Source organism: Lutra lutra, chromosome 8 (assembly GCF_902655055.1).
Source record: "Lutra lutra chromosome 8, mLutLut1.2, whole genome shotgun sequence".
NCBI classification, from domain to species: domain Eukaryota; kingdom Metazoa; phylum Chordata; class Mammalia; order Carnivora; family Mustelidae; genus Lutra; species Lutra lutra.
The window spans coordinates 127,438,372-127,457,657 of NC_062285.1; the positions used below are offsets into that span (position 1 = coordinate 127,438,372).

Sequence of the window (19,286 nt, forward strand, 5' to 3'; positions counted from 1 at the left end):
TCTTGAGACATCTTTGGTGCAAAATGGTGGTTTATTAAATCATGGGGACAGGACCCGTGGGCAGGAAGAACCGCGCCCCGGGTTGTGAGGGATGGCAGGTTTTGTACCTGGCGGTTGGGGGAAGGTGAGGGGAAGGGAGGTTTCCATGGAGCTTTCATATGCTAAAGAGGGCCTATAAGGTGCTGGGATACCAGAGGCCTTGCCTTGCGGCTAGATCAGTGTTGTCTTTAGGCCAGCCCTTTAACTTCAAGATAGTTGGGAGATTCTTGGTGGGCTGTCACAATCCTGCTATCAAGCGTCTTTGTTAGTGAGATTTAGGTTTAGAAGAGATTTAACTGTATTTACATTCCCTTCTACCTCAGCCTCCTTCAGTTTTGTTTATGGTGGGGAGGGAGACCTGTAGGGCTTGAGGAACTGAGTTATTTGCCTCTGGAAATTGTGCTATTGATAAGGTAACTTGTTTGTAGATCTCTAGGACATTTGTAAACCAAGGGAGACTCCTGTCTTGTAGGATTGTGATTTCTACAAGTTAACTATTTGTTTTTTGTTTATGGCAGTCAGGGGTGACTGAGGGATGCTATTACATATTACCGAGGGGAGCGGATGGAGAAGGGGTGCAAGGTGCCAGCTTTTGCTTTGTCCTCAGCCAGCCTCTTGCTCCCTCATCAACAGGTTCCAGAAATGGGGCTCTGAACTTAGCCGTCTGGGCAGTGTCCCCCTTAGCACCCCCAAAGAGGGTTCACATGTGGGTGAACCTGTCTCCCTGTTCCATCGGTCCATTCAAGTCCAAGATCCCTCAAGGATTCCCCCTCACTGTAGCTGGTACCAAGATTCCGTTCTGGTGGGGGGCGAGGGTTGCTTTTTGTGAAGTGACGGTCATGGTAAATTGAGCTTGATCGTGAAGAGTTTCTCTTGGAGTGAAGTAAGCTCCAACCAAGGGAATATGTCCTTGTGGAAAGCTAGGAGCCAGGGGAAGAGGCCTGGTCACCATGGCGATGGCCTCTGTGATGTGTGTGGGTCTTGATGTGGAGTCATTAAGGCTGGTTCTCTTGTGGGAACTTGATACTAGGACTAGTAAGTGAGCTACTAGTGGCCTGACCTTTGATTGCTGTTGAGCAAAGGAAAAAAATGTACTGCTTTGGCCTTAGTCTCTTAGCTTTCTTTCTTTTTTTTTTTTTTTTTTTTTTTTGGTATCAAATTCTTAATTTAGTATTTTTGTGGACTAAGGTGCTTGGTAGAGGAAGATAAAGCATGGTGCTCAAAGATGCTGCATTCCCTGAGGTCTCGCAGAGGGAACTTTCTAATCCCACAGATCTTCCCCTTCTCTCACCTACACTCCCTTCTGGAAAAATGGGCTCCTGGGCTTGTGCTTCATGGGTGGCCTAACCAGGTGAATCCACTCCCTCGTCAGCGCCACTGCTTGGGCGTTCCAGGGTGGCCAGGCCCGGTTAGCCAGGTGACTGCAGACTCCCATCTCCCCAGGCTTCCTTTTTGGGTTTTCTGGTGACTTAGCAGGGAATAGTTATTTGGGTTTTGTTTGGAGCCCAATTAAGCTGATTATTAGAGGCAAGTCTCCTAACATGTTCACATACACGTCTTTAGGAAGAGCAGAACTGGCCTTGACAAGGGATAAGGTTTCTGGTAAGCTGTGTTGGGGAATAGCACAGGCTACTGAGAGGCAAACCATTCCTATCTTTTTGTTGACATGCTCTGTTTCAGATCATTTTCCCTTGCAAAATACAGTTGCTGAAGCACTACTGTTTTCCTGGGGAAATTCTGTGGGTGGCATATGGTGTCATGGGAGGAGCTTTGTTCTGAAGTAGACCCCACCCCACTTCTGGACAGGAGGTCCATGGACTGTGTCTGTGCCGCTCACTGTCGTATCCCCAACCCCTAACACAGGGCCTGGTCTGTAGAAGGTGCCCCCGCGTACCTGTGATGGGAAGAATGAAAGTGTGTGTTCACATCCCTACCTCCTCTCCAGCTGGCTGTGCGGCTTGAATACGTGATGAGTCCACGTCTCTGGAATGTGGGGAGGATAAAATAACTCTGATGGGTCAGGGCTATGTAAACATTTGTCATTATCATGGTCATGAGGGTGGTTTCCATACTGGAAGGCTTGACTTGAGAGTCAGATGTGGGTTCAGAGCCTGGTTTCTTCATTCCCTAGCTATGTGAGTGTGGGCAAGATACTGGACCCCTCTGAGACCGCCTGCCGTCCTTTGTAACGCGATGCTCACAGTCCCCGGCTTGCAGGTTTGCCGGAGAAGATGGACTTTGCTCAGTGCCTCCTATGGAGTTTGTCCATTCCTGGATTCATTCACTTGTTCACGCATTCATTTCTTCACTATTACAAGCGCCAGGCACGGGCACCAGACAGCTGGGCATGTGTGGTTAGCCCTCCGTGTCTGGTTCCTCTTGTTGTCCCAGCGCTGGCGTGAGCGAGTTGACTGGAAAGGGAGACCCAGCTTGGCCCGTTTGTAAACCCACCAAAGGAGAGACAACCTGCATGGGTAGGGGTCATCTCTTCTTCCTGGCGGTGTTTTGTTTTCTGGGTGAGAAGCTCATTTAGCAGCAGCCTAGGACCTGGGAGGGACAATGGGGCTGGAGAGGCAGCTCTGGGAGCCGTTTGTGAGGGCGTAGGTGGGTGAGTCACCTCCATCAAGAATGTCGTGGGCAAGCTGTCTGGCCCCCTTCTCTGGCAACCAGGAAAATGTCCCCGCAGGAAGATCTCCCCGTTTCCTCGGGATGTTGCCCGGAATGTTTTTTCTTAGGCTGGTTTCCTTTACAAGCTGCAATTATGTTCCATTCCCACGCAAATACAGTCAGTGGTGCTTCTCAGAGACACTCTCTTGGGGATCCTTTGGGCTGCTGTGGGCTGCTGTGAGCTAGGTGTGGAGAGGAGAGAAGGGAGCAGCTACCCCTGTTGAGTTTAGTTAAGTTTCGTGTCCGCAAGACTTTTACAGACTCTGGACCCGACTGGGCTTGGTTGTGCTCTGTCATGTTTTCCCACCAGCCAAGCTGCTGAAGCTGCCGTGCCTGGACTGATGTTCTGACAGAGGCAGATGACAAAGCCTATCAGTTTTGCTAGAAACCAAACTGCTCCTAGTGATGCCATTTCCCCGTCTTAGGCTGATTGGTTATTTGGGTTTGATATATGATGGTGAGAACAGGAACTGTTTATTGTAGATAAGAAACAAACGTTAGAGGGTTAGAGGGGAGCCTGGGTGGCTCAGTGGGTTAAAGCCTCTGCCTTCGGCTCAGAAACGAATGTTAGAGCAAGAAGGTACCATCTTCGTTACCATGTACCAGTGCTGTAGACCAGATGTTTTCTCGATGGTTCTAAACATCTCAGGGAATGCTTATGATAAGCCCCAAATGAGGTCTCCCACTCCCATTTCACAAATGGGAGAGCTGAGGCCAGGAAAGTTCCACAGCTTGCCTAGGGCCACACAGCTGGTAAGAAGCAGCATAAAGATTCAAACCCAGGACACACTACAAATCCATGTATCTCTATGCTCCGCTCACTGTTACCAGCAGAGTTTTCTTGGCACGAATCACCCCATCCCCCTGCAAAACAACAACAGAATCACACCCAGATTTTTACTGGACAAATACTTAAAAAGCTCTCTGGGGGATAGTTGGCTATAATCGGATTTTTGTGTCCACGGTTTTATTATTTCAGGACCTCACGAATCCCCTAACCACTAAAACAACGATTGGTTAAAAAAAAGTTTATGGTTGATATTCTTAGAAGAACTGTGCTCTGACGTCTTATAATTTTCCTGGTTCTCCGCTGTCTCCCTGGCCCCGAAATAAAATGTAATTGCTGATCAGATCAGCGGGTGTCAAGTCACCAAAAGTTCAGGAGTTGCCAACTGCACATTTGTGGGCCGAGCACATCTGTGGGCCGCCCCGTCGCAGCTCAGACTCGCAGGGCAGAGCTTGTCGGCAGCCGTCAATAGGGCCATAATTGCCCCAAGAGTGCCAGTGGGAGCGAGACAGCTTGTCCTCCTGCCCCGCCCACCTCCTGGTCCTCTCGTGGGTTCCCTGAAATCTTCACAGCGTCATTCATGTGGTTCAGCCCTGCCCTGCCTGGTGCTTTCTTTAGCATTTCTCCCTGCTCTGTGATTACCATGTTCCAAGAAGACAGATGTGCAGCTGAGGGGCTGACCAGGGAATTCATAAGTACAGAGTCTAGAAGCCTTGCAGGAGTGCACTAGGTCCAGCTGTCAATGGGTATTCCTGAGGGCCTGGGAGGGCCAGTCTGTGTTTGAGGGATCTAGTGGTATTCTGGGTGAACTGTTTGAGGCCCCCCAACTTTTTTTTTTTTTTTTTTTTTGAGGAAAAAACAAATATCTGTTATTTGGTCCAGTCTTCAAGATGCTAAAGTAGAGTTACCTCTCTGTAAGGTAGGCTCCAGGAGGAAGGATCGAAAGAGGGAGCAAGGAAGCAAAGTTACTCTTCATTGAAAGTGTGATCTGCTTTCACTCCATGAGACCACACTGTTTGAGGCATTTCTACACGTATCTCGTTGAATCTTCACAAGAACCTGAAAAGGAAGGTTGAACCCCATTCTTCAGATAAGTCAACTGAGGTTCAGTTAACGGAGCAATTTGCGGAGCTCACACAGGTCTGCTGTGGTAGCACTGGGCCCGTCTGACCTGGTGAGGTAGGAGGAGGATGAGAGCCTATCCCTTCATCTTTTCCAGGTGGAGGAGAAAAATGCTTCCCTGAGGTTCTCTTCCCTAGTGACTCAAGCTGAGACAGACGCTCAGGATTGTCGTGAAAATTCCTGAGGTCAGGGGCCAAGGCTTGTGGAGTGATGCAGAATGCGTAGTAGGTGTCCGGTAAACGGCCGCCATTTTGTTTTCTGTTTGCCGTACCTGATGTTTGGAGAGGTCTTTGTCTCTTGGTGGCAGCCAGGCTGAGCAGGAGTCACCCTCACAAACCCTGTTGTGGGGTAGCGAGTCTTGGTGAAATTGGGAAGTCGGGGTCTTTGATTAAGATTAGACTGATAAAAGCTTGAACTGTCCCAAGGGGTTGGGGAGGGGGCTCTTCTAGCACCAACCTAAATAGCCTTCTCATCGATGCTTGCCAAGCTTTGTTTCTTCTGCACACATTTATAGGCTAAACAGGGGGAAGAGGCATGGGGAGGAGAGGCACGTGGGTAGGCGAGCATGATAAATGCTGATAATAGAGGCTTTTCCGGTATGGGAGAATCAGGGGTAAGTAACCAGCCCTTTAAGGTACAGGGCAAGTGGGAGGCTTTGTAGAGGGGGTGGCATTAGCTAGGCCTTTGAAGACACATCAGACTTCATCTGACAGAGAAGAAGGAACAGCATCAAGGAGGGGAGGAACAGTAGGAGCGTGGGCCCCAAGTGGGCTCATCCATGGCATGTTCTGGGATTGGAGAGGGGTTTGTGGCCAGAGTGGGGAGCATGCAGGGAGCTGGTTGGAGAGCAGGCAGGAGGGACAGGGTGGTCCCACCCAGATTAGGCTTGTCCACCCTTGTGGAGGGTGTAGTCTTTACCTGCCGGCAGGATTGGTGGTTCCAGGGAGCCCAGAGGAGATCCTGTACAACTCCCCAGCCAAGTGCTGTTTCGGAGTCAAGCTGCTTTTTAACTGTGGGGCTTCTCCCCTTGTTGTGGTGGCCTCTTTGACAAAATGACAGATATGGGGTTCTCAACCCTGGCTACCCATGGAGACCCCTCGGGGAGCTTTGAAACCATGGCCAGCGCCCAGGCCCCACCCTGAGATTCTGCTTTTGTTGTTGGGTCTGGGATAGGGCTGGGGCGTCGGTGTTTTTCAGAACTGCCCAGTGATTGTGGGGGGTGGCAGTGTTCAGAAGCACTGGATTGGTGGGTCCGTAGGGGTCCCTTGAGTTCAAAACTCTTTGGTTCTTACGTAACCCATTCCGGGACCAGCCCCTCAAAGCATACCCACCGAGGCGGCTCCCTGTCATTTCTTACGAAGGCCCTGGGTCAGTTTTGAGCACTCGGCCTCCTGGAACTCACATCCCTTCATGCTCCACTGGTGGGTTCGGGAGTCGAGACCCTCAGTTAGGGGGGACTCCACCAGCACCATGGGGACATACCCAAGAGGCGGAGCCTCCAGGCAGGGTTTCGGGAGCGGCCCTGTGTCAGGGACATTTGAGCCATGCAACTCTGGACCCCATAAGGACGAGAACCCAGACTTGTTCCATGCCACGCATCAGACGGGCACATCACAAGGAACAGCTCTGGTCTTTCGAACAAGTGCGAAAGGAGGAGAGGCCCCCGGCCTTCGGGATTTTTGTTTGGGGAAGACTGCGGCTCATGGTCGGACTCGCCGGAGAAGGCAAGGACGAGCAGACATTGTGCGGCTTCCAACTCTGGGCAATTAATCCCTTCATTACCAACCACCTGGTAAATGACGAGTCCGTCTAATTATCTTGTTTTGACCCAACAGCTGTCTACCAGCCAAGGAGGGATTAATTGATTTAGTTGTGGACCGGCTCCTTATGCAAAGATATTACTTACTGTCAGCCTTGCAGAACGGCAGCTGGCTGGCAAAGATGAAATATTACATGAACTTGATCTTACGCACAGTGCTTGGGAGAATGCTTCATTATTAATTGCAAATTACAATAGATGTGCAAGCCCATTGCAAAACTCAGGGACAGAGGGCCGCCTCTGTTGCCGGGGCCGGTTTGCTCTATCTCTTTGAACCAGGGAAGGCGCCCTGGTCAGATTTCCAATCAAGCCAGGACAGATGGGGACTAGGTCAGACACGATTTGGGTCAGTGGAGAGAATTGGGTGCTTGAAGGCACTGGGGGGGTTCCAGCCCAGACGTATGAGCTGGGGCGATGACTTGACCTCCCAAGCATTGGTTTCTTGATCTGTAAAATTGGAACACAATAGGGGTGCCTGGGTGGCTCAGTGGGTTAAAGCCTCTGCCTTCGGCTCAGGTCATGATCCCAGGGTCCTGGGATCGAGCTCTGCATCAGGCTCTCTGCTCAGCAGGGAGCCTCTTCCTCCTGGCTCCTCTCTCTCTGCCTGCCTCTCTGCCTACTTGTGATCTCTGTCAAATAAATAAATAAAATCTAAAAAAAAAAAAAAAAGGGAACACAATACAGTCCTGGAGTTCTGTAAGTTTCAAAATCCTGTATAAAAAGCACCTGAAAAAAAAAAAGGCACCTGAGATTGTAACCAGGAAGAGTTGGTGTTGTTAATCGTGTTAATTGATAGCCAACCAAGATCTGAGTTGATTTAGGTGACCTGGGACTTCTCTTACAGGGTCTGGGCCCTGCTGGTCCCCTATTATAGGCTTGGACACTTTGCAGGTGCATACTTGGAGTTTTGTTGAATAATAATAAGCTAGAATGATTTCCTCTTGCTTGGAAGCTACTAGCTGTTCATCATGGGCACTTCCTAAAAATTTTGATTTATGTGACATGTCTGGTTGACTCTGTTATAAAGAGCCTGGACATGCTGGTGGGTAAGGCCGTGGGTGCCTCTGTGTGTGTGATGTGTGTGTGTGTGTGATGTGTGTGTGGGTACCTGTACACTCAGCCCATAGCCCGGACCATGGCAGAGAGGGCTACTGGGTTTAAACCTCTCCTTTATTGTCATACCGCCCGTCCCTAGTGAAGTGCTTCAGTAGTAGCTAACGTAGACCCCCTCTCTGTGTGATGCCATTGAGCCCATGGCTTCATCCATGTTGCACTCAGCCCATCTTTATAGGCCGTTGGTCCGTTCCTTGAAGCCTCGTTTGACGCCGTATATTCAAACCTAGGTAGTGAGCTCAGTGCCTTAATGGGGTTTTTCTGTGTCGGTCTGTGTGACTGCAGTCTGGCCTCTTTCAGCCAAAGAAGGGCATCCGAATGACAAAATGACCTTGGCAATTTCTGTATGGCAACACAGCTGTAAAATCTGCCATTTTCAGAAAGTTATTTCCTAAATTACCCTCAATTATAAGAGACTTTTACATAATTCGATTTTTCTGTAAATTACACGACTCAAGTAGCTTCTCAGCTATTTGGATTTGAACCTTGTCAGATGTGTAGGGCTGATACTAAGCCCTGGCTTGTTCTCACCTTGTTCTCTGTTGGAGAAACCTGGGTGGGGGTGGGCATTGTCTCCTGCCCCCTCTCCCACCTCCCTTCCCGATGGTGAAGTGGGCCTGCACATCTGGTGGGGAGCAGGCTTTCCAACCCATCTTCACCACTAATTACTGTGAAACCATGGCAAACAGTTAAAGTTTTCTAGCACTGGAGACCTTGTTTATGAAGAAGGAATAAAGGGGCGTCTGGATGGCGCAGTTGGTTAAGTGTCCAACTCTTGGTTTTGACTCAGGTCATGGTCTCAAGGGTCATGATCTCAGGGGTGTGAGATTGAGCCCTGGGTCCGGCCCCAAGCAGAGCTCTGCACTCAGTGTGGAGTCTGCTTAAGTTTCTTTCTCCCTCTCCTTCTGCCCACCCCCCAATAAAGAAAGAAATCTTTAAAAAAAAAAAAAGAAAGAAAGAAGGAACCAAGTAACAGTTTAGTTATTAAAGATTAAATTAGAAAGTATATGAAAAGGGGAGCCTGGGTGGCTCAGTGAGTTAAGCCTCTGCCTTCGGCTCAGGTCATGATCTCAGGGTCCTGGGATTGAGCCCCGCATTGGGCTCTCTGCTCAGTAGGGAGCCTGCTTTCCCCTCTCTCTCTGCCTGCCTCTCTGCCTCCTTGTGATCTCTCTCTGTCAAATTAAAAAAATAATAATAATTTTAAAAGTATATGAAAAGTTCTGGGCAAATGGCAAGTTATTCAATCAATGCTGGTTTTTTGTTTTGTTTTGTTTTGTTTTTTAATTATCTCAGATGAAACATCTTTCAGGAAGCTCTCCCTGATTTTTTTTCTCCTCAAGCTCAGGTTAAATGTCCTTCCAGAATGGTGCTACCTACCAGGAATAAACATGACTTACATAGATAATTTGAAATTTTCTAGCTAACACATTTTGAAAAGTTAAAAGAAAACAGGTGAGGTTCATTTTAGTGGTATATTTTATTTAGCCCAGTACATCCAATATAAAATTGTACTCAATATAAAATTAATTAGGATATTTTGTGGTCTTAGGGCACCTGGCTGGTTCAGTCAATAGAGCATGTGACTCTTGATCTCAGGGTCATGAGTTCAAGCCCCACGTGGGATGTGGAGCCTACTTTAAAATTAAAACAATAATGAGATTTTTTTACGCTCTTGTTTTTGTACTAAGTCTTTGAAGTCTGATGTGTATTTGACACAACATAGCTCAGCTCAGACTGGTTGTATGTCATCGGCTCAGTGATACACATGTGGCTGCTAACTGTCCTATTGGACAGTGCGGTCCTCTAATATGCCCTCTCACCACCCTGTGCCCACATTTCCCTCGTTTGGGACACTCAGCCTGCGCATCTGAAATGATGTTACTCGGCTTTGAGCCCCTTGAATGCAGGGGCTGTGTCTTGTTCACGGGCTGGCTGGTTCGGGCCAGCTACAGAAGAGGGGCTCACCAGGGGTTTGGGCAGTGAGGGTAGCGGCTTGACTGTGCTTTGAGCAAGTCTGGTATGTGGACATTCGGGCTGAGGGGGTGATGGGGGCTTCCACGAAGGCAGGAGGTCTCCTGGGGTCAAGTGATGTCCCTGATCCAGAGAGTATGTCTCCAAGGCAAGCCGATGCTTGTGTCTCCCCTAAAAACATTTTTGTGTACAAGTACCATGGAAGGGGCGATGCTTAGGAAGGTATCGATCATTTCCATCTCACCTTGCATCTGGTTAGAGTCTTTCTGGAGGCCAGCACGTGTCCGTGTGTGAGGTTGGAGAGAACAGGTTCAGGGGCCCGGTGCCTGAAGGAACCTGGGAAAGCGAGCTTCAGCCTGAGAGGAATGCGGGGGGAGGGGGGGTGCGGATTCCTCAAGCCAGATCTCATCCTCCCTCAATACTTAGTCGACATCCAGCCCTGTTTCTTTTTTCCCTCTTGTCCTCCCTCCTTTCCTCCTCCTCCCATGGCCTGTGGCGCTAGCAGCACTCAGTACATGTGCATTGATGGAAATGGAGCTGAAATTCCTTGGTTCCCCTCCCGCCCCCCCACCTCTGTGTACCTACTGGGGTAGTTAGCTGAGGCTGCAGACTGGGGGGCTCACAACCGAAACTTCATGTCTCACAGCGCTGGAGGCCAGAAGTCCAAGATCAAAGTGTTGGCAGGGTTGGTTCCTTCTGAGAGCCGCGAGGGAGAACCTGTTTCATGCCCCTTTCCCAGCTTCTGGTGGTTTGTCGGCAACCTTTGTCTCGCTTGTAGGAGTGTCCCCTCAGGCTCTGTTTTTCCCCTCATGTGGTGTTCCCCTCATGTGTGTGTGTGTGTGTGTGTGTGTGTGTGTGTGTTTGCGCGCACATGAATGTGCGTCCAAATTTCCCTTTCTTAAAAGGACTTGAATCCTATTGGATCGTGGGCCACGTACTCTGGTAGGACTTCATTAATTACATCTGCAATGACCCTATTTCCAAATAAAGCCACATTCAAATGTACCAGGGGTTAGGCTTCAACATATGGCTGTGTGTGTGGGAGGGTACACAAGGCAATCCGTAAACCCTGCTCTGTGCATAGCACTTTCTAGAAGCTGGGACTCTGAGGACTAAGACCCTTGCCCTCTGTTAGTGTCGACTCTGACAGGTGCGTCGCCCATAAACTGACCATTACAGGATGAAATACTATTTCAGGTCAGCGCCCAGTGCTGGAGTAGCATAATCAGATGGGATCATGGACCTAGACTAGGTGTGAGTACACACATGTGCTTGTGTGTGTGCACAGCCCCAGCCAGGGCACGGGGGGGGGGGGTGGTCCACGGAGGGACAGCCTGCTCCCAGCTCCCTGCACAGTTAGCAAACCCACAAAGGGGAAAGGATGTACTCACTTTCAAGGGACTAAAATCATTGTCCCTCCTGGGCAGGCATCCGATCCTCCCATGCCCCTCTGATTAGGACGAACAGGCCAAGGATTTGGGAAGAACAGGGTCCTCCGTGGCTCCTGACTTCTAGAAAGGTCGGCAGCTCCAGTGCCTCCAGCCATCTTCCATGCTGGGTATCTACATGACCACGTGGGGACGGCCCGCCGGGCTGGCCTCCTCCCAGTCTTGGCAGGTGTGGGGCAGCCCTGGAGAGAAGCTGGCCATTCCGGAACACACCACAGGGGCGTGCCGCTCGGGCAGACTCTGGTGCTGCCTAAAACGGCCTTTGCAACATTTATTTTTCTTCGTCTTAAATCAGGGCTTTAAAGCCACACAACAGCCAGTATACTGTCTGGCAGTCATTCCAAGTATTGGAGAAATAGCTCTGACCGTCTGTTCAGTCTCCAGCATGTTCCCTGCAGGAATACCCACGGATCTAGCTGTGGATATAAGGCCGTCCTGCCGGTGCAGAGCTCCATTTATGAGAGCCGAGCAGGTTCAGGGCTCGCTTGGACCCGGCCTCGCGTCCTGCCCTGGTGTTCGGGGCGAAGCTCTGAGGAAAAGCGGAGCGTCTGAGGCCACACAGCCTAGAGGTGGTCAGGAGCATGGGGCTTGGAACTGGCCCACCTGGGCGGGAGTCCCGGGGCCACCCCCTGACTTGGGAAAGCTCCTGACCTGCTCCGTGCCCATTTCCTCACATGCAAAATGAGGATAATATTGGCCCCTGCCTCCTAGGCTTCTCGTGAGGATTAAATGAATCCAGACGCTGCAAACACTTCATCAGTGAGGCCAACACAAGTGTTTGCTGTCTGTTGCTGTTACTGTTATTCACGCACAAAAGCTGGAAAGGCGCACGTGATCCCTGGACTGAGCAAGTCCAAGTTCAGATCACTTGGAAGAAAGAGCTCCGTTTATCTGGACTGTCTTCTACCTGTGAGAAGGGAACTCCCATCTTCAAAGCTTGGGTTTTCTGTTTTGGCTGCCCTGGAGCATCACAAAAGGCACTGTGACAAGTCCCAAAGCTCAGACTCTGGGCTTGTACTACTCAAAGCTGGGTCCACAGGCCAGCGGTCTTGGCATCCCCTGGGGAGCTTGTTAGACATGCACAGTTTTCACCTGGGGGGAACTGGGGAAGGCTTTTGAGCAAACAGCCCCCTCCTGGGGGCTCCTAGAAGCAGCATGGGTCCAGTGCATTGGATAACAAGGGACAAGGGCATGGGTTTTGGAGACTGGGAAAGCAGAAGCAAGGGGTCCTTACCTCTCCCAGAGCCTGGCACGCTTTTGATTTCAGAAAACTTAGGATGTAGAAGCTGTGTTTGTGCAGCGTGGGGTGCTTGTCCGTAGCAGGGACCCAGAGCCCCGTGGTGGGCTAGCTAGATCGCCAGCCTTGTGGTACCTCTGGGGGCATTAAATATTCCTAAGGGGCTCAACTCAGGGAGAAACGAAACAGGGTGCGGTGCCTTTAAAAGGCAGCCCCATTGGGTGCCTGGGTGGCTCAGTGGGTTAAAGCCTCTGCCATCTGCTCAGGTCATGATCCCAGGGTCCTGGGATCAAGCCCTGCATCAGGCTCCCTGCTCAGCGGGGAGCCTGCTTCCTCTCCTCTCTGTCTGCCTCTCTGCCTACTTGTGATCTCTCTCTCTCTGTCAAATAAATAAAATCTTAAAAAAAAAAAAAAACTCTCTTAACTTCTGAGCTTATCACATTTAAAAAAAAAAAAAAAAAGGGCAGCCCCATCCTTCCTGGATGCCTTGTCCCTGGGTGAAGGGGATTTGCACGCTTAGAGGGAGGAGGCGGGCTCCTTTGGGTGGCCAGAGTCCAGGTTTGTTCTCTTCTTTGGTTGAGCTGTTCCTGACCTCAGTTTGTTAAGGAACAGTCAGGAGGAGCCCAAGTGGGCCCTACAAACTGCAGCCCCTCCCATTCAGGCCTTTATTTGCAAATGATGTTTTTTAGGCATCCCCCACCCCCATCGCCCTCCCTGCCACATGCAACAGATCTCAAACGATGTGGTTTTAATGGGAGGAGAAAGGAATTTAGAGCAGTAAGTCCTGAGTTGAAATTCTGCCTTTTTTCACTTATCAGCGGTGGGATCTTGGGCAAATACCTCAATGTCCTGGGGCTTCAATTGCCTCGCCAGGTATGTGGGAATAATTTATTTACCTTTAGCTAAAGAGGCCACATAGCACAGCAGTGAAAACCGGCATTCTCCTAATCGGGCTGCCTCGCTTTGAAGCCCTGCTTACTGGCAGAGGCACCTTGGGTTGATTCCTAAATGCTGGATGCCTCAGTGTCCTTATCCGTGTAATGGGGGTAACAGCAGTACCTGCCTCTTTTTACTGTTAGGAGAATGTAATGAGTTGACTTGTGTCAAGGGCTAGGATAGTATCCACTAATGCTGGCTACCACTACTAACAAGCCTGCCCTCCATCTCTGGTCAGTGGGGACTCAGTGCCGGAGGATCGCAGGTGCTCCAGGCGCAGCGGGGGGAAGCCAAGTCTAGGGCAGGAGGCAGTGCTTGGAGCAAGAATTGTGGGGGCTCTGGGCATCTGTATCCAGAGCCCATGACTTCTCTCTACTTCCAGGCTTCGAGACCTCTTGCAGAAACTCATGCAGGCACCCCTCGCCGTCCCCCCCACCCCCACCCCTACCCCTTATGAGTCAACAGATTATCCTTGAACCAGGATCAAGATTGCTCAGGCCAGAGATGGTGCCGGAGATAGGGAAACTGCTGGGGACTTCTTCCGTGGGGGTAAGGGTTGGGAGGCTGTTTTGGGTGTTCCTCATTTGAGCACTTCCCTGCTGAGACACGGTGACCATCTGCAGTGTTCTCCCCAGTTCATTCTTCTTTTCCGGAGACCTGTTTAACCAGCAACAGCTGATGGAATTGTACAAAAGGGTTAACTCGCCCCCCCAAACTCATTTATCACCAAGGCTAAGGAATTAAACTCACACTGAGCTCTTGGGTTTTGCAGGAGGAACATTCTGGGTTCCACTTTTCAAGAGCAACCTGGAACTCCATGAACGAGAGACAACTTGTAATCTTTGCAGAGGGGCAAATCTGAATCTGAGAAAGCCGGTCCCTCCGCTAATAAGTGAGCCCAGCCATCCACAGCCTCATAATTCTGTAATTACCATTCTCAGAGCACCTTCATTCCAGGACTCCTGGAGCAGCTTGAAAGTCTTATCTCATTTTATAGGGAAATTGCATGCTAGAGTGACATTTGGAAATCAGGAGGCTGTCATGGGACATGTCCCTCAAAAGTGTTTTGTCACCACTTAGACTGGCTTACAAAGGGCACCTCCACTTTCTGCTCTCAGCCTTGGGTCTCTCTTGTTCGTAGAGTGGTTAATCTCCGTTGAGAATCTTAGCCTTGGCTCTCAGTAGGTTTTCCTCCAGTTTACAGCATAAATGAGCTGGTGTCTGAAAAGAAATGTGACTTTTTAAAGGAATTGGCAGATACTAGGGGAGTTCAGAAGCAGCTGACATCCAATTATTCATGGTCCTGGGGGAAAGGGACTGAATAGGAGAGAGAAATCCACAGATAATCTCCAAACCTCTTGTTAATCAGTAGCCTTCTCTTCCAACATCCCTCCAAACAGAGCCAAAAAATGGGCGGATTCATCGCTCTCTTCAAAATTGAGCTCTTAAGAGATCAGTATAGGAGAAATAATTTGCCAACTCCTTTCTTAATGAGAAGGATCTAGAGGAACTGATTTCCTGCCCCCCACTTATAGCCAAGTGCCGTTTTTCTTGAGCAGGTGGAAAAATGAGCTTATTGTGTTGGTTGGTTTGTTTATTGTCTTATCAGAGAAGAGCATATAACACTGCAATTTTCTTTTTGCTAAAAGTAAAAAAAATACTGAGATTCAAGCCTCCCAATCTTGAAATAAGAACCAAGAGCTAGGAGAATGAGAGTCCATTGCAATTAATAATGGAGTTTCCCTCCCCAGGGTACATGGTGTAACTCAGAGAGGAAGAAGTGATAAGCATCTTGTAAGATAAACAGCCCCTGGCAAATTGTTACCATTCGTTATTCTATTAGTGCGGGGGGGGGGGGGGGGGGGGGGGGGGGGGGGCTTTCTTGAGCCTAAGAAACCCTGCTTGTCTGCTTGTCTTCATCTGTTCCGCTCTTCAAATTTAACTTGCTAAATAGCAGTGTCCAAATCAGTGCAAATCTTGGAAGGTGGCTGTGCTTCTGATCTCAAGGTTTACCTGGTGGGATCCTGGGAAAGTCCTCAGATTGTACCCATCAGTTCCGGGGAGGGGGGTGGACACCTTAATCGTGGCCTGGGGAAAGGATCTGTTTGGGGGAATCAAAGTCAAGCCAGCCTCAAGCTCAAGTGAGCGTGTACAGCAGGGGCTGCAGAACCCCATTAAGGGAACCAGGGCAGACCTCCGTTCTCCCTCTCTTGTGCTGTCCTTGACTTTGCCCTTGACCCAGGGGCAGTCACAGCAGGTGGCTTGGAGTTAACTCTCGTCCTAAACTGTGGTAGGCAGAACAGCCCCACAAAAGATGTCCACATCCTAATCCCTAGAACCTCACTGGGCAGAAGGGACTTGGCCGGTATTGTTAAGGCTCTTAACAAACTGAGATGAGGCCACACTTTAAAGTCCAGTTTCCAGGAGGGAGTAGTGGAGTGAGCTGGTGTAGGGCAGATAGCCCTGCCAGCACTGGCTGGGGGACCTCAGGCAAGTTACTTAACCTGTCTGGGCCTTGGTTTCCTCTTCTGTCGGAGTAGGGATAATCCCAGTAGGTGCCTCAGGGGAGTTGTTGCAAGGAATAAATGAAGACACATTTAAAGACACAGTAAAATGATAGAACAAGGCCAGGCACCTAGAAGGGGGTATGTCTGTGTGCACCATCGCCAGTAACCCCCACAGCCATAGGCAGGGTCCACTGACTCCCAGTTCAGTGCTCACTCCAGGGTTGCCCACATACGAAGAGTCAAGGCACCCCAAAGCCACCTCATTCTGCCAGAGCATTCTAAAGTACTAAACCAAGGCGGTTCCTAAAGTTCTAGCTCAGGTCCACACCTGTTTCCTGGATGGGGAGCCTTGTAGGTCTCTGTTGCGACGGATCGGCCATGCGGCCGCAGGGTGAGCACAGCCCTAGACCACGTATAAATGACTACACGGAGCTGGATTTGGTTCATGGGTGGCCTTTGGACAAGGCTGAGAGCTGGAAGCCCCAAGTTCAAAGTCCTGACAAAGTATGGCAAAGTCAAAGCTTTGCCATACCACAAGGGTGTTCCTGAGCAAGTCCCGTAGCCCCCCCTGCCGCCCCCCCCCCCCCCGCCAGGGCACAGGTCTTTTACCCCTGGAGGTGGGAATAATGCTGGTGCCTCTCTCTGTCTCCCTCGATGGTGTAGACGATGGGAGCGGTGTGTAAACTCTAGTACCAAGCCTAATGTGGGTGTTAACATTTTGCTGCTGGTGTGCAGTCGTGGCCCAGGCTGCCGCTGGTAGATGACCGTGCACGTGGTGTCCAGTGCTCTGTGCTGGCCACCGGTTCTCCATCGGCTGTTGCCTGACGAAGTCAGGAGAGGCTTATTTACTTTCAGTGACGACGATGATGAACATCTTGTTTGGGGATTGGAGAAATGCACCAGCCTCTCGAAGGTCCTGTCCGCTGCCACGCCAAGTGTCTCAAGCAACAGATGCCTTCGGTGTAGCACGGACGGGTCTCCATGCTGGAAATTGCAAAGGAGCAGAATGACTGTGATGAATGGGGACTCCAGGGAAACACAGCGCTCGCTCTCAGTGTCTCAGGCTGGAGAAGGGGAACCTGAAGGCTTTATGGAGGGAAGATGGGTGGTAAATGAATTACTGAGCTGAATCACAGAACGGTTAGTGAACTGAAAGCATTGTGCAAGCAATTATGCATCTCATTAAGATGCGCTCAGTCTCGGCCTCAATACTGAGGGAATTGTCAGAGCAATTACGTGCAAACCTCAATTTTGAGGTCTAAAAAGGGGTCAGTGCATAATTGGCAGGAGAAGAAAAAGGACGGAGGTGGTTTAAAACAATGGGTATGAAGAGGCGACACCCCGATCCCTCAGGACTGAGCGTGTGGGTGGTCTCAGGGTCACATCGAGGCCACGTGGGCCGCGCGTTTGGTATCCATTATAGGCCTTCTTGGAATCCAAGTGTTCTGTAACTTGTAACTGTAGAAAGTTACAAGTGCGGTGCTTGCCAGAGGTATGTCGAGTGAGTGAGTGAAGGGGACGAGGGAATGAACAAACAAACCAATAAAGCCAATAATTCACGGAAAGCGAGGATCCCGATAGCACCTTGTAGCTGGCATGAGAATTAAGCGGGATGCTGCACCTGGAGTCCTCAGCAGGGGCCTGGTACTCTCGCCCGTGCTCGATTTCAGCAAGTACCCTGTTACCGCATGTTCCCCGGGAGGATTAGTCAGCGAGGGCTTCCGTCCCAAGGCACCGCCCAGAGTGGCGGCCTCCCACAATGGATGTTTTTGGCCGGAGGCTGCAAGTCCAAGATGGAGGCATTAGCAGGGTCAAGGTCTGTGAGGCCTCTTCCTGGCATCCAGACCCCTGTCTGCCTCTCGTGGCCTTTTCTCCGTGCAAGCAGAGAGGGGAGAAAGGGATCTGGTGTCCCTCCTTCTAAGGATACTGATTCCTAAGGGATGAGGGCCCCATCCTTATGACTCCTTTTAAACTCGTTACCTCTGTAAAGGCCCCGTCTCCAGATCCAGTCCCACTGGGGGTTTAGGGCTCCAGCAAACAGATTTGGGGAGGACACCGTTCTGTCTGTAACACCCACCAAAGAATCAGCCTTTACGCCTGTAGTTATTAGGCCCGTCCTTGTTCTAAGCAGTGATACAAAAACCTTTGAAACCACTGAAATAACCTTTTCCCCGGGATAAAAATCGGAGATGCCCAAATGTTCTGGAAAATTGGTTGAACTTCCAACAATATCTATCCTTCCGCCCGGGGATGCCTGTCTCCATTTTCTTCAAAGACCCCAGCGGTCATCCTTTTACTCTCCACTGCTGGACCAACGGGCAGCTGACTGATGTCTTCTTTCTGAAAAAAGCAAAACACCTGAGCAGCCCGTCTCATGCTTCTGTTGAACAGCTGGCCCGGCAGCGGAAATCGACCAGGTGAGCCTGCGCTTCTGTGTCAGAATACGTGCTACTAGATCTCATTTCTTTTTCTATTTTCGTTCATCTCCAAATCGACCTGGAAGACGGTAAAAGCTCATTAATTTGAACCCTGCTAATTTAGAATATGTAGCCTTTCCTCCACCTGCACAGTGAAGAAGGCATTTAAGGAGCAAATTACTAGTGTGAACGTAATTAGAAAAGACGAGTCTTGTAGAGCTGGAAGGTCTCTAGAGATGATCCTGCCCTTTCCCGTGGTGGCGGATTTCTTTTCATATAAAGAAGTTGAGGCCCGGTGAGCGTACGAGGCTCCTCCCTCCAAGCTCGAGGAGTGGGACCCTTTACCTTCCTTAAGGACACCAGCCCAATTCACGGAGTCCTGTTTGTTTGTGAAAGACACAGGCGCTTTATTAGCTGTGGGTTCTTTTTACTATGTGGACTTCACGTATTAAAAGTGCATTTAAAAAAAAATATTCTGCATTTTAGGTTTTCACTAATTATGACTGGCCTTCTCCCAAGTTTGTTTGAGCTATTTTGGTGAGGTTTTATAGTTCTTTAATAAGAAAAGCTTTTTTAAAACCTCATAAAGCCTTCTGTACAATTCATTCTAACCAACACCCCCTCTTATAATTATGTCACTAACAACTTCTTTTAAAAAGACCAGAACTTTTGTCTATTCATGTTAACCTTAAAAGCAGCATTCACCCAACCCCCGAGAAACAAGGAAAGTGTAATACTTTATAAGATCGAGGCAGAGCAAATGAAAAAAAAAAGACAAAAAACGAGTGTGAAAGCGTTCTGTGCATTTGGGAAGCACACAGGAATGCTTTGTGTTTTTAATTACTGTCTCTGGCCTGGGGAGCCCCGAAGAGTGGTCAAAATGTGTTTGTGGATGCAAATGCAACATTTCCTTGGAGATGCCCCAGGGAATAGGCTTTTTCCCCCTGTGATTTTAAAAAATAAACGAGAAGCCAATTTATTAATTTAAATCAAACTGTAACTGCTACAAGGACTGGAATATTCTCATTAGCACATCAGCACGTCCTTCTCTCTAGAGTCAGACCAATTAGGGCACCAGACTGCAATCAACAGATGATTTAGGGAGCCCAGGTTCAGAGCACCGGTGAGGTGGACAAAATTAGTATGTTTCCTTGACCTTGGGACTTGAATTCTCTGCTGTAGCCGTGGCCACCAAGAATGGAACACTCCCAATATTTGGGACC

The 19,286-nt window shown here is 49.7% G+C and overlaps 1 protein-coding gene across 3 annotated transcripts in view; it reads left to right on the forward strand.

The window, feature by feature from the left end:
* CHST11 (carbohydrate sulfotransferase 11) overlaps positions 1 to 19,286 on the forward strand; it is a 259,981-nt gene that overhangs the window by 122,635 nt on the left and 118,060 nt on the right. The gene's annotated exons all lie outside the window — the stretch shown is intronic.